Source organism: Coregonus clupeaformis, chromosome 18, assembly GCF_020615455.1.
Source record: "Coregonus clupeaformis isolate EN_2021a chromosome 18, ASM2061545v1, whole genome shotgun sequence".
NCBI lineage: Eukaryota > Metazoa > Chordata > Actinopteri > Salmoniformes > Salmonidae > Coregonus > Coregonus clupeaformis.
The window spans coordinates 1,861,597-1,874,016 of record NC_059209.1 but is presented as its reverse complement, the minus strand read 5'-3'; positions in this window follow the sequence as shown (position 1 = coordinate 1,874,016).

Genomic DNA, 12,420 nt, shown 5'->3' with positions numbered 1-12,420 from the left:
GGGTGACATGGATGAGGGCCTCGGCAGAAAGCAAAACAAGATAAACAAAGCAAGGGGTGAGAGGAATGTGTAGAGAAAGAGGGGAGGCGATACGGATGGCTTTGGAGACGACAGATTGATGGATGTTCTGACTCGAGCTGGACATTGAGCAGAAGCAGAGCACTGTGTGGGGAAATGGCACATGCACACACACACACACACACACACACACAGAGATTGCCTGTTCCACACACACACACACACATTAATACATCTACATCTGTAGCGGCATCATAGTAATAACGGTAAACAAGTATCACCATGGGGCCCGAAATGGATCCAGTAATGGTTATTATCATCATCATCACTCTTCCTATGATTATCTGGGCCCATCGTTAGCTTAATGTCTCCCCGCCATGAGCACAGGAGAGACACACACACACAAAAAGAGAACCCTCTCACTTTCTCTCATTTCCACCCATTGCACATTTCCCAGTATGCAAGGTGCCACGGCTGTATGTGTGTGTGTGTGTGTGTGTGTGTGTGTGTGTGTGTGTGTGTCTCAAGCATTTTCAGCAGTGGCCTCGCTGCAGAGAAATTTGCCTTTGCAATGTAACGATGCCTTTGCAATGTATCGGCTGCAATGTGAAGCTATTTACCCAACGTAGGCTAAAGCTTGAACGTTCCCATCTGTTTGTGGCAATTGCACCGCCCGCAACCTCAGGGCTCTCCAGAGGGTGGTCCGGTCAGCTGAACGCATTACCGGGGGCAAACTACCCGCCCTCCAAGACACCTACAGCACCTGATGTCACAGGAAGGCCAAAAAGATAATCTAGGACATCAACCACCCGAGCCACTGCCTGTTCCCCCCGCTATCATCCAGAAGGCGAGGTCAGTACAGGTGCATCAAAGCTGGGACCGAGAGAATGAAAAACAGCTTCTATCTCAAGGCCATCACAAGCACATTAGAGGCTGCTGCTGCCTATTGAAATCACTAGTCACTTTAATAATGTTTACATATCTTGCACTACTCATCTCATATGCATATACTGTATTCTATTCTATTATATTCTACTGTATCTTAGTCCATGCTGCTCTGTCATTTCTTGTCCACATATGTATATATTCTTAAATTCCATTCCTTACTAGATTTGTGTGTATTGGGTATATGTTGTGAAATTGTTAGATATTACTGCACTGTCGGAGCTAGAAGCACAAGCATTTCGCTACACCCGCAATAACATCTGCTAAACATGTGTATGTGACAAATACAATTTGATTTGATTTGTGTGTTGTTGCACACGGCGACGATCACGAATGGCAAACTGAGGCTACACAGCAACAACGCGGAGAGCAAGGACTGCTGGGTACTGCCAGGGTGTCTTGTTTGATAGCAAAACAAACAAACAGCTCTATAAAAATATTTGCTACAGACAACGCCTTGCGAGAGATGTATGCTTGTTTATTTGTATCCCCATTAGCTTTTGCAGAAGCAGCAGCTACTCATCTTGGGGTCCACAAAAAACAAAACTAGTAACAAAACACTGATACACTGATAGACAAGGACAGTCACACAAATTTTAAATAAAACGATATACAAACAATACAACCAAAAAATTATACAAACAATTCAACAACAAAAATGATGTGTGTGTTAAAGTGTGTCTGTGTGGACGTGTGTTTGTGTGTGTCCCCTCACAGTCCCCACCATTCCATGAGATGTTGTTTAATCCGTTTCTAAAGGCGATTTTGCTGTTTGCTTGAGTAATTGAAGATGGAAGGGAGTTCTGTGCGATCATGGCTCTCTGTATGATACTGTGCGTTGCCGTGAATTCATTTTGGACTTAGGGACTGTCAAGAGAGCCCTGGTGGCATGTCTTATGGGCAGTGGTGGAAAAAGGGTCCAATTGTCATACTTGAGTAAAAGTAAAGACACCTTAACAGAAAATGATTCAAGTAAAAGTGAAAGTCACCCAGTAAAATACCACTTGAGTAAAAGTATTTGGTTTTAAATATGCTTAAGTATATTTGGAAATCATTTCAAATTCCTTTTATTAAGCAAACCAGAAGGCACCATTTTTTTTCCTTTTTTTTAATTTACGGATAGCCAGGGGCACACATAATTTACAAACGAAGCACGTGTGTTTACTGAGTCTGCCAGATCAGAGGAAGTGGGGATGACAAGTGATGTTCTCTTGATAAGTGTGTGAATTGGACCATGTTCCTGTCCTGCTAAGAATTCAAACTGTAACTAATACTTTTGGGTGTCAGGGAAAATGTATGGAGTAAAATGTATATTATTTTCTTTAGGAATGTAGTGAAATGAAAGTAAAAGTTGTCAAAAATATAAATAGTAAAGTACAGACACCCCAAGAAACTACTAAAGTAGTCCGTTAAAGTATTTTAACGTAAGTACTTTACATCACTGCTTGTAGGGTATGTATGGGTGTCTGAGCTGAATGTTATTTGACAACCTGGAATTTTCATCACAGTAATATTTCTCATAAAATCTAGAAGAGAAGCAGTTAGTCTCTTGTCAAACCTCAACCAGGAAAGACTAGCATCCATCCCTCAACTAGGAAGCATGTTGTAGATGTTAGTTATGTATGTGCAGTTAGGGGCATGGCGTAATGCTCTGTTTTGAGCACGCTGCAGCTATGCTTGTCACGTTCGTTCATAGACGGGTCAGACCAAGGCGCAGCGTGATATGCATACATGTTTATTTAAACTTAATAAACAACGACAAAATAATAAACGAAACGAAACGTGAAGTCCAAGGTAGACACAAACAACATACCTTATACGGAACAAGATCCCACAACCCACTAGTGCCAATAGGCTGCCTAAGTATAGTTCCCAATCAGAGACAACGAGCGACAGCTGCCTCTGATTGGGAACCACACCGGCCAACATAGATCTAGACATACTAGACTATAAACATAGATCTACACCACATAGAAAATCACACCCTGACTCAACAAATAAGAATCCCCAGAGTCAGGGCATGACAATGCTAGGTCTTTCTTTGCTGCACTTTACCATATTACCGGTCAGTAATCAAGGATGGGACAGAACAATGCCTGGATAAGTAACTCTCCAAACATGTGATGGCAGGTGATGTAAAGCCATAGCAAGTGAGTTTCTTCAATAACAATTTATGATCAATAACATCAAAGGCTGCACTGAAATCTAACAATACAGTTCCAACTATCATCTTATTATCCATTTATTTTAACCAATCATCAGTCATCTCAGTTAGTGAAGTACAAGTTGAGTGTCCTCTATACGCATGCTGAAAGTCAGTCGTTAACTTGTTCTCAGAAAAATAGCATTGTATTCAGTCAAACACAATTCTCTCCATCAGTTAACTAAGAACAGGCAACAAACTGATTGGGCGGCTGTTAGAGCCAGCAAAGGAAGCTTTACTATTTTTAGGCAGTGGAATTACTTTAGCTTCCTTCAGCACAGACACACTCCTTTAGGCTTTGGATAAGTGTCCCCCTGTAGCTCAGTTGGTAGAGCATGGCATGCAACGCCAGGGTTGTGGGTTCGTTTCCCATGGGGGGCCAGTATGAAAATGTATGCACTCACTAACTGTAAATCGCTCTGGATATGAGTGTCTGCTAAATGACTAAAATGTAAAGATATAGCAAATAGGGGTAGCAATACAGTCTGTTACCATTCTCAATAGTTTCCCCTCAAGGTTGCATATACAGACCTGGTGGCTTATCATTATTGATGGACAACAAGTTTTTCCACATCTCCCACACTAATTTGAACACATTCAAAACAGCATTCCTTTTCTTTCATTATTAGATCTTTTACACACAAATATGATGGTTCACTGTTCAATGTTGTCATTTCATTGAGTTGTTCCACTGTACTAGTGAAATAGTCATTGAAATGATTGGCAATATTGAAAGGTTTTGTAATAAATGACGCATTACCTTCAATGAACAATTGAGATTAATTTGATTTTCTGCCCATGATTTCATTTAAGGTACTCCAAAGTCTTTTTCCATTGTGTTTTATGTCATTTACCTTGGTTTGGTAATATAATTTATTATTTTTGTTAAGTTTAGTCACAAAATATCTCAATTTACAGTATGTCAACCAATCAGCTGAGCAGCCTGACTTGTTTGCCATCTCTTTTGCATACAATTGTTTATTCAGCATCAATCCAGGGGGCTCCAACAGTTCTCACAGTTAATTTCTTAATAGGTGCATGAATGTCAACAATTGGAATGAATAATTGTACAAATACTTTCAGTGCTGCATCTAGATTCACTTACTCATACACATCAGCCCAACATATATTTTTTTACATTTTGAACAAAAGAGTCCTGAGAAAACATTCTGCATTATCTCTTATAAATTATTTTAGGCCCAACCTTTGGCACTTTGGCTTTTCTTGTTATTGCCATAATGTTATGGTCACTACAGCCAATGGGAACATACATTGCTTTGGAGCAAAGCTCTGCAGCATTAGGGAAGATATGATCAATACAAGTGGATGACACAGATCCAACACTATTGGTATGCACTCTAGTTGGTTGAGTGATAACCTGGCTCATATTAAAGGGCATCAGTCACAGTTAGAAGCGTCCTTGAGAGGACAGCTAGTTGCTAACCAGTCAATGTTCAGGTCACCCAGAAAATAGACCTCTCTGTTATCATCACACACCATCAAGCATTGCACACATATCATCCAACTACTGACTGTTAGCACTTGGTGACCTACAGTATAGCAGCACCCCAAAAGAAGAAGCTATAGATGAGGCAGGTGAACTTAAAACCACAACAATTCAACAACATTTGACATGAGATCCTCTCTAAGTTTACAGGAATAGGGCTCTGAACATATACAGCAACACCTCCCCCATATGCATTCCTGTCTTTTCTGTACATGTTATATCCTTGTATTGCTACTGCTGTATCATCAAAGGAATGATCTAAGTGAGATTCAGACATGGCTAGTACATTAATGTTGTCCGATGTTAGGAAGTTATTGATTTCATGAACCTTATTTCTCAGGCTACATATATTAATATGGGCTATGTGTAGCCATTTCCTGGGTAGCTTATCGGAGATCAGTAAAATAAAAAAATAAGTAAAATAAAAAAAAATGTGGCTTATAGAGTCAGTCAATCAGGCACTTGTGAGTGTCAGTTGGTGTATGTGTGTGCGTGTGTGTGTGATTTTGGGCTGAAGCTACTAACCCAGAAGCTTGGCTCGCTCACTCCTCCTAGGCTTTTGGTAGGGAGGGTGGACAATGAGCTTGTCGCAGCGGATGTAAGCAATGTCCTCATGCAGCTTTCATAGTGGGGATACGTTTTTTCCACCTCTGGCGCACAGGTTCAGAGAAGTCCTTGTTGAGGAAGATGTTGGTTCCTCTCAAGTTACTGGCTCTCTCCAGAACAGCCATCTTGTCATTGAACCTTAGGAACTTTACCACTATTGGTCTGGGTCTGTCACCTGGGCAGGTTACAGGTTTTCCCAGACCTATGGGTGCGCTCCACCTCAATCTTCCTATGAGCCATCTGCAGCTTTTCTGTGATAATCTTTCTCACATTCTCCTCAGACTCCGTCCAGTTCTCATGTCGAGACTCTGGTATGCCATCCACAACAATGTTATTCCTCCTGGATTGTCCTTCTAGATAGTCTGTTTACCCAGTCATCTGTAATAATGATTCACAGGCAGTGCTGATGTCATCTCATGGACGTACGGTTTGTTGTCATCTTGCTGCAAGTCTCTTTCAGGGTATCCACCTCTTCCTGTGAAAACTGCAAACTGTTATGTTCTTGGACCTCTCCGGTCAGATCGTCCATTCTGTTAGTTAAGTACACCAGTATTTGGACAAAGCTCTTGAAGCTATGCATACATTTTGTTCTTAAATATTAAGACCTGGGAGTCTTTAAAGGTGGGGGAAAATACCATCCTTTCCTCTGCACTTAAGAATGTTATCGTTTTGGCAATCAGAGATGTTTTCAGTGAAGGTTAATCTCCAACCTGTTTGTTTTGGCAGTAGACAGAGCTGGAATCAGACATGCCTGACTTGCGTCCTTTTGCTTGCTGGCTGCTAAACATTAGGACTTCGCCTACCCAGTGAGCTAATGCTTTAGCCAAGCCTGAATCAATAGTAATGATGTTTGAAGATGTGTAAAGCTGTACACAGCAAAGTGGCCAGTGTTGGATTTTTCAGAGTAAATGTTTTGATTCAGGTGTGAAATTCTCTCTGTAAAAGTGAAATTAACAATCAGTGGTGTAAAGAACCCACGGTGTTGGTGTTAATAACCATAGTTATTGTTTTACACTGTGGAGAGTAAAACAGTCCATCAAAACCACACCAATCATTATCATATTTCCCAGAATGCTCTATTGCAGGTAGATTTTTTAGGATTGTTTTTTCTATCTGTTTTTGCACGTACACTTATTCTACACATGTCCCCTTTAGCATATGCATCAGATGCATATCAACCTACAGGGTGCGCAAACATGCTTGATAAATACATGCTTGATAAATAGTGCATAAACATTTGTAAAGTCCCCTGTAGCTCAGTTGGTAGAGCATGGCACTTACAACGCCAGGGTTGTGGGTTCGTTTCCCACGGTGGCCCAGTATGAAAATGTATGCACTAACTGTAAATCGCTCTCGATAAGAGCGTCTGCTAAAATGTAAAAAAATGTATTAATGGAAAAATATATATTTAAAAACACAACAATAGTTATTTGTTAAGATAGCATCAAGGATATGTTTTGTATAATTCTACAAATTCCTAGAAAACATGTAAGCCTATTTTCGTACCCCTTACAATAAAAACATTACAGGGTAATCCATTTTATCAACTTTATTTGTAGATTCGATTAGCAATAGAGTTATACTAATTAATAAAGTTCAGTTACAGCTTCTTTTGACAAAGTAGAAATGAAAAAGATGATAATAATAATAATGATAATAATAATATAACCAGCCAAGTGCCCAGGTGAAATTATTTGCTGTATTCCTAAACAAAAGCACGAGTGCATGAACAATTGTAAAGGATTCATAGCATAAAGAAATATTCGTGGAAATATATTAATGACAAGATATAAAAACAGTAATTTGTTGATTGTATCACACACTGTATTGTGCCCTTATACCCGTGCGTTTACACATGAATCAATCGTGTCTTGTCTTTATACTTTGAGTCCACAGTCAGCACACAGCTTCATGGCTTTGGCGGGTAGGAGCGTTGGGCCAATAACCGAAAGGTTGCTGGATTGAATCCCTGAGCTGACAAGGTAAAAATATGTTGTTTTGCCCCTGAGCAAGGCAGTTAACCCACTGTTTCCCGGGCGCCGATGACGTGATGTCGATTAAGGCATCCCCCCGCACCTCTCTGATTCAGAGGGGTTGGGTTAAATGCAGAAGACACATTTCAGTTGAATGCATTCAGTTGTACAACTGACTAGGTATCCCCCTTTCCCTTTGTGTGTGCAAGCCCCACAAACAAATTGGTTGCACTGCAAACTGTTTTAATGGGCCTTGTTTCGTGTGCACCTTCCAACTTGACATTGTGTCTTATTTTATCTGAGTGGGAGCTGTGGTGCTTGGGGAAGAGGGAGAGCAGGACCTGCTGCCTTAGCAGCCTGCTTGGCGGCTGTAGCTTCTTTCTTGGCGTTCATGTGGTTGTCCGACGCTAACATGCCAGATCCAGTGGGAGGATGCAAACACTGTTATTTATTTTACATTTGTACACCCTGAGTGTTGCTTTACCACTCTCCATCACTGACGTGGAATACAGTTCTGCTGGTATGTTGTTTTGTGCAGAGGGGGGCAGCTCCCGCCTTTGTTTGTTCACTGTTCCGAGCAGGCTAGTCTTCTTTGCAATCAACTTATCTGACAGGGAAATTGATGTGAAGAAGTTGTCCATGGTCACGTTTCTGTCTTTGCCCATGTAAGGCTCCACGAGTCTCAAAACCACAGTCAGACAGTCGCTCACTCGCTGGCCTGGCCTTTCCCCAGATATGGAAAGCCATTGAGCAAGTACTTGGTTTTGACATCAGCAGCTAACTGTCACGACTTCCGGCGAGGCTACCTCTCCTCCTTGTACGGGCAGGCTTCGGTGTTCGTCGTCACCGGAGTACTAACCACTGCCACCCCAATCATCATCACAATTGCCTTGTCAATCACACACACCTGGTTCTATTCCCCTAATTAGTCCATGTATAAGTGCTCTGATGGGGCGTGGAATGAATAGGGGAATCAATGGAATGCCTATACAGTGTGTGAATGCCCTGTCCATAAAGTTCCCAGCTGCGTCTGAATCGACTAGCGCCTTACACTGGGGAACTACTGTGTGCTCAGGAAAAGAGACTATTATTTTACAGTGCACAGCAGAGGGCTCTGAACAAGTGTGGGTGTTCAATACCTGGGGTGATGCGAGAGTGCCCTGCCTGCCGCCTCCAAACCCAGAAGAGCATTGACGACAACGTGTGGTGAAATGTCCCTTCGCGCCACCAGTGTGGCACTGTTTCTGTCCTCCTCCGCTCTCTCGGCTGGCGGCTCCACCCAGCTCCATCGGCTCGGGATCCAAGTCGTCCGGGGTGTAAATGGGCAGACCTCCTCCAGGACGTCCTCTGGTTGCCAGCAGGTTGTCCAAATGAATGGCCATGTCCACCAGTTGCGAGAAGGACAACATGGTGTCACAGCAGGCTAGCTCCCGTCGGACGTCCTCTTGCAGATGGCACCGGAACTGGTCGATCAGGGCCCGCTCGTTCCACCCGGACCCAGCTGCCAGAGTTTGAAACTCCAATGCGAAGTCCTGCGCAGTCCTCGTCCCCTGCCTTAGGTGTACCAGCCGCTTCCCCGCCTCTCGACTCTCGGGCGGGTGATCGAAGACCGCCCGGAATAGGCGAGCGAACTACCCGTAGTTCTCCAACGCGGCTCCTCCTTCGTTCCACACCACGTTGGCCCATTCCAGGGCTTTCCCCGAGAGGCAGGAGACGAGGGCGGACACCTTCTCCTGCTCCGATGGAACCGGCCGGATGCTGGAGAAGAAGAGTTCCAGTTGGAGAAGGAATCCTTGGCACAGCGCCGCTGTCCCGTCAAACTCCCCTGGTCGGGATATCTGGATCCCTCCGGGTGCTGGGGTGTAGGTGGCGGGATCCGGTTGACCAGCTGCTCTGAAGAACCCGACCCATCGCTTCACCCAAGCTGGCTAGCATAGTTGAATACTCCCATCGATACACAATACACGAGCTCCACCAAGCTTCACTAACCTCCACAAATAAACAATCACCCACAAGGACAAGGGGGCAGAGGGAACACTTATACACAGACTAATTAGGGGAATAGAACCAGGTGTGTGTGATTGACAAGACAATTGTGATGATGATTGGGGCGGCAGTGGTTAGTACTCCGGTGACGACGAACGCCGAAGCCTGCCCGAACAAGGAGGGGAGGCAGCCTCGGCGGAAGTCGTGACACTAACCAAAACTTAACTGATGTCACATGCACCATTATCAGTTTTTATCTGGTTTCTATCGCATATTCATCCATTGACGACAGAATAGCATATTTAATATTTATGTTTAGTATGTTACTTGTTTTTTGCTTAGTAGCCAGAGCAATGCTGCTGTGAGAGTGGTCATATGCTGAATGCATGGACAGCATGGATATTCTTGGGAAAAGTGACATTTGGAAAAAGAGCTGCACCTCTTGAATTTTGAGAGTTATTTGTCAAAGGTAAGTGTCATAGAAACTGCAGAATATGCTCTTTCAGATAGTGTTTTACCTGTATGTGACTCTGAAGGAGGATTTGATAAAGCAATGCTCCTTTCCCTGCATCTGTCAATTCCAAGATGTGCCCATCTCTTCATGCACAATTTGACAACTGATAGACAACTGATAGGCCTAATATTATCACTGAATTTAGTCTTGTCTATGGGCCAACTCTTATTATGTGTGAAATTAGTTTTGGTATATTTTAGGTGTAGTTCGATGGGCCGGCTGTGCAGGCTGACTGGCATTGTTGGATAGCGTCAAGGATATGTTTTGCATTATTCTAAAGGCCTACTGCAAGACATAGCATGTTTTCGTTTCCCTTAAAATAAATGTGATTAGTAATAGAGTTACAGTAAATAAACAGTTCTGTAACAGGTTATTATTACAAAGTAAAGCGTTAAAGAGAATGGTATCAACTTGCAAGGTGCACCTTCAAATTATTAAAATGAGTAACAATGCTGATAAATAGGCATAACACAAACTCATCATTACACACTAAGTATTTAGTGCCTGGCTGAGTACCAATGTTCTACAGCACATTGTCTTGGCAGATTAAATTAGGAATAGGTGTGAAATAGCAGGTAAAAAGGCTCTAAATACTTATCTGTTTCTGATTTCAAATTTCTGACAAATGAGCAGTGTAAAACGCAAACATTTAGGAAAAGTCAGGGAAGGAGCAGGACATAGCTTTTTTTGGCAGATTTTTTTAATTTACAAAATCAAACGTCAGTGGCCACTGGACTATGGCGGATCTAGTGTTAAAAGTAAATAATTAAACAACTATGTCTCTGTTACTAACACATACAGTCAAAGTGTTAACTCTACAATTTACTCAAAAAGAAAAGGCACCCTGGGAAATATGCAAATTAGGCTTTACACCATATGATGTTAAAACACCCCAAAATGATTTACTGTAAGACTACAGGTGTTAATTTCTTACACTGAGAAAGTGTAACAGCATCTTTAACACTTTCAAAATACTTATTTTACACCAGTACAGTGGGACTCATATGTTCACTGAAAATAGTGTACATTTTACACCTTCAGAGTGGAATGTACACCATTGATTTAGCTGTGTACATGCACATGTTGGGGACTTGCCCTCAGTCTGTATTGCGGCCAGTGGGTTCATCATTCTCAAATATATCACAGCAAAGAGGATATGCAGTAATAGGGGTTATGTAGGATGTTTACACATGTAGAATTAGTTTTCCATGTATTTCAAGCAGCAAAATCCCTTACAGCAAAATGCAATTGTTTTGAGACCAACACTGGTGACGCAGAGAAGACTAACAACATTTGTTGGATAGTTACACATCTGTCTGCTTTACTTAATTGAGGAATGATGATTTGTTTGGTTAATCTGACGTTGATATTAATCCCATTATATGTTAATTAAGAATGTATACATCAATTAATTAATTAGATATAGGGAAATTATTTATCAAGTTACATACAGTAGCTTGTGAAAGTATTCACCCCCTTTGGCATTTTCCTATTTTGTTGTCTTACAACCTGGAATTAAAATTGATTTTTTGGGGGGTTTGTATCATTTGATTTACACAACATGCCTACCACTTTGAAGATGCAAAATATTTTTTATTGTGAAACAAACAAGAAATAAGACCCAAAAAATAAAACTTGAGCATGCATAACTGTTCAGGTTTCCCTCAAGAATTTCCCTGTATTTAGTGCCATCCATCATTCCTTCAATTTTGACCAATTTCCCAGTCCCTTCCGATGAAAAACACCCCCCAGCATCCCCTGTAGCTCAGTTGGTAGAGCATGGAGCTTGCAACACCAGGATTGTGGGTTCATTTCCCATGGGGGGCCAGTATGAATCATCACTGTGGGGATGGTGATGAGAGGTGTTGGGTTTGTGCCAGACATAGCGTTTTCCTTGATTGCCAAAACCTCAATTTTAGTCTCATCTCACATGCCTTTTGGCGAACACCAAACGTGTTTGCTTATTTTTTTTCTTTAAGCAATGGCTTTTTTTCTGGCCATCTTCTGTAAAGCCCAGCTCTGTGGTGTGTACGGCTTAAAGTGGTCCTATGGACAGATAGTCCAATCTCCGCTGTGGAGCTTTGCAGCTCCTTCAGGGTTATCTTTGTTGCTTCTCTGATTAATTCCCTCCTTGCCTGGTCCGTGAGTTTTGGTGGGCGGCCCTCTCTTGGCAGGTTTGTTGTGGTGCCACATTCTTTCCATTTTTTAATAATGGATTTAGCGGTGCTCCATGGGATGTTCAAAGTTTCCCAACCCTGATCTGTACTTCTCCACAACTTTGTCCCTGACCTGTTTGGAGAGCTCATTGGTCTTCATGGTGTCGCTTGCTTGGTGGTGCCCCTTGCTTAGTGGTGTTGCAGACTCTGGGGCCTTTCAGAACAGGTGTATACTGAGATCATGTGACAGATCATGTTACACTTAGATTACACACAGTGGGACTTTAATTAACTAATTATGTGACTTCTGATGGTAATCGGTTGCACCAGATCTTATTCAGGGTCTTCATAGCAAAGGGCGTGAATACGTATGCACGCACAACTTTTCCGTTATTTATTTTGTAGAATTTTTTGAAACAAGTTATTTTTTTCATTCCACTTCACCAATTTGGACTATTTTGTGTATGTCCATTACATGAAATTGAAATACAAATCCATTTAAATTACAGGTT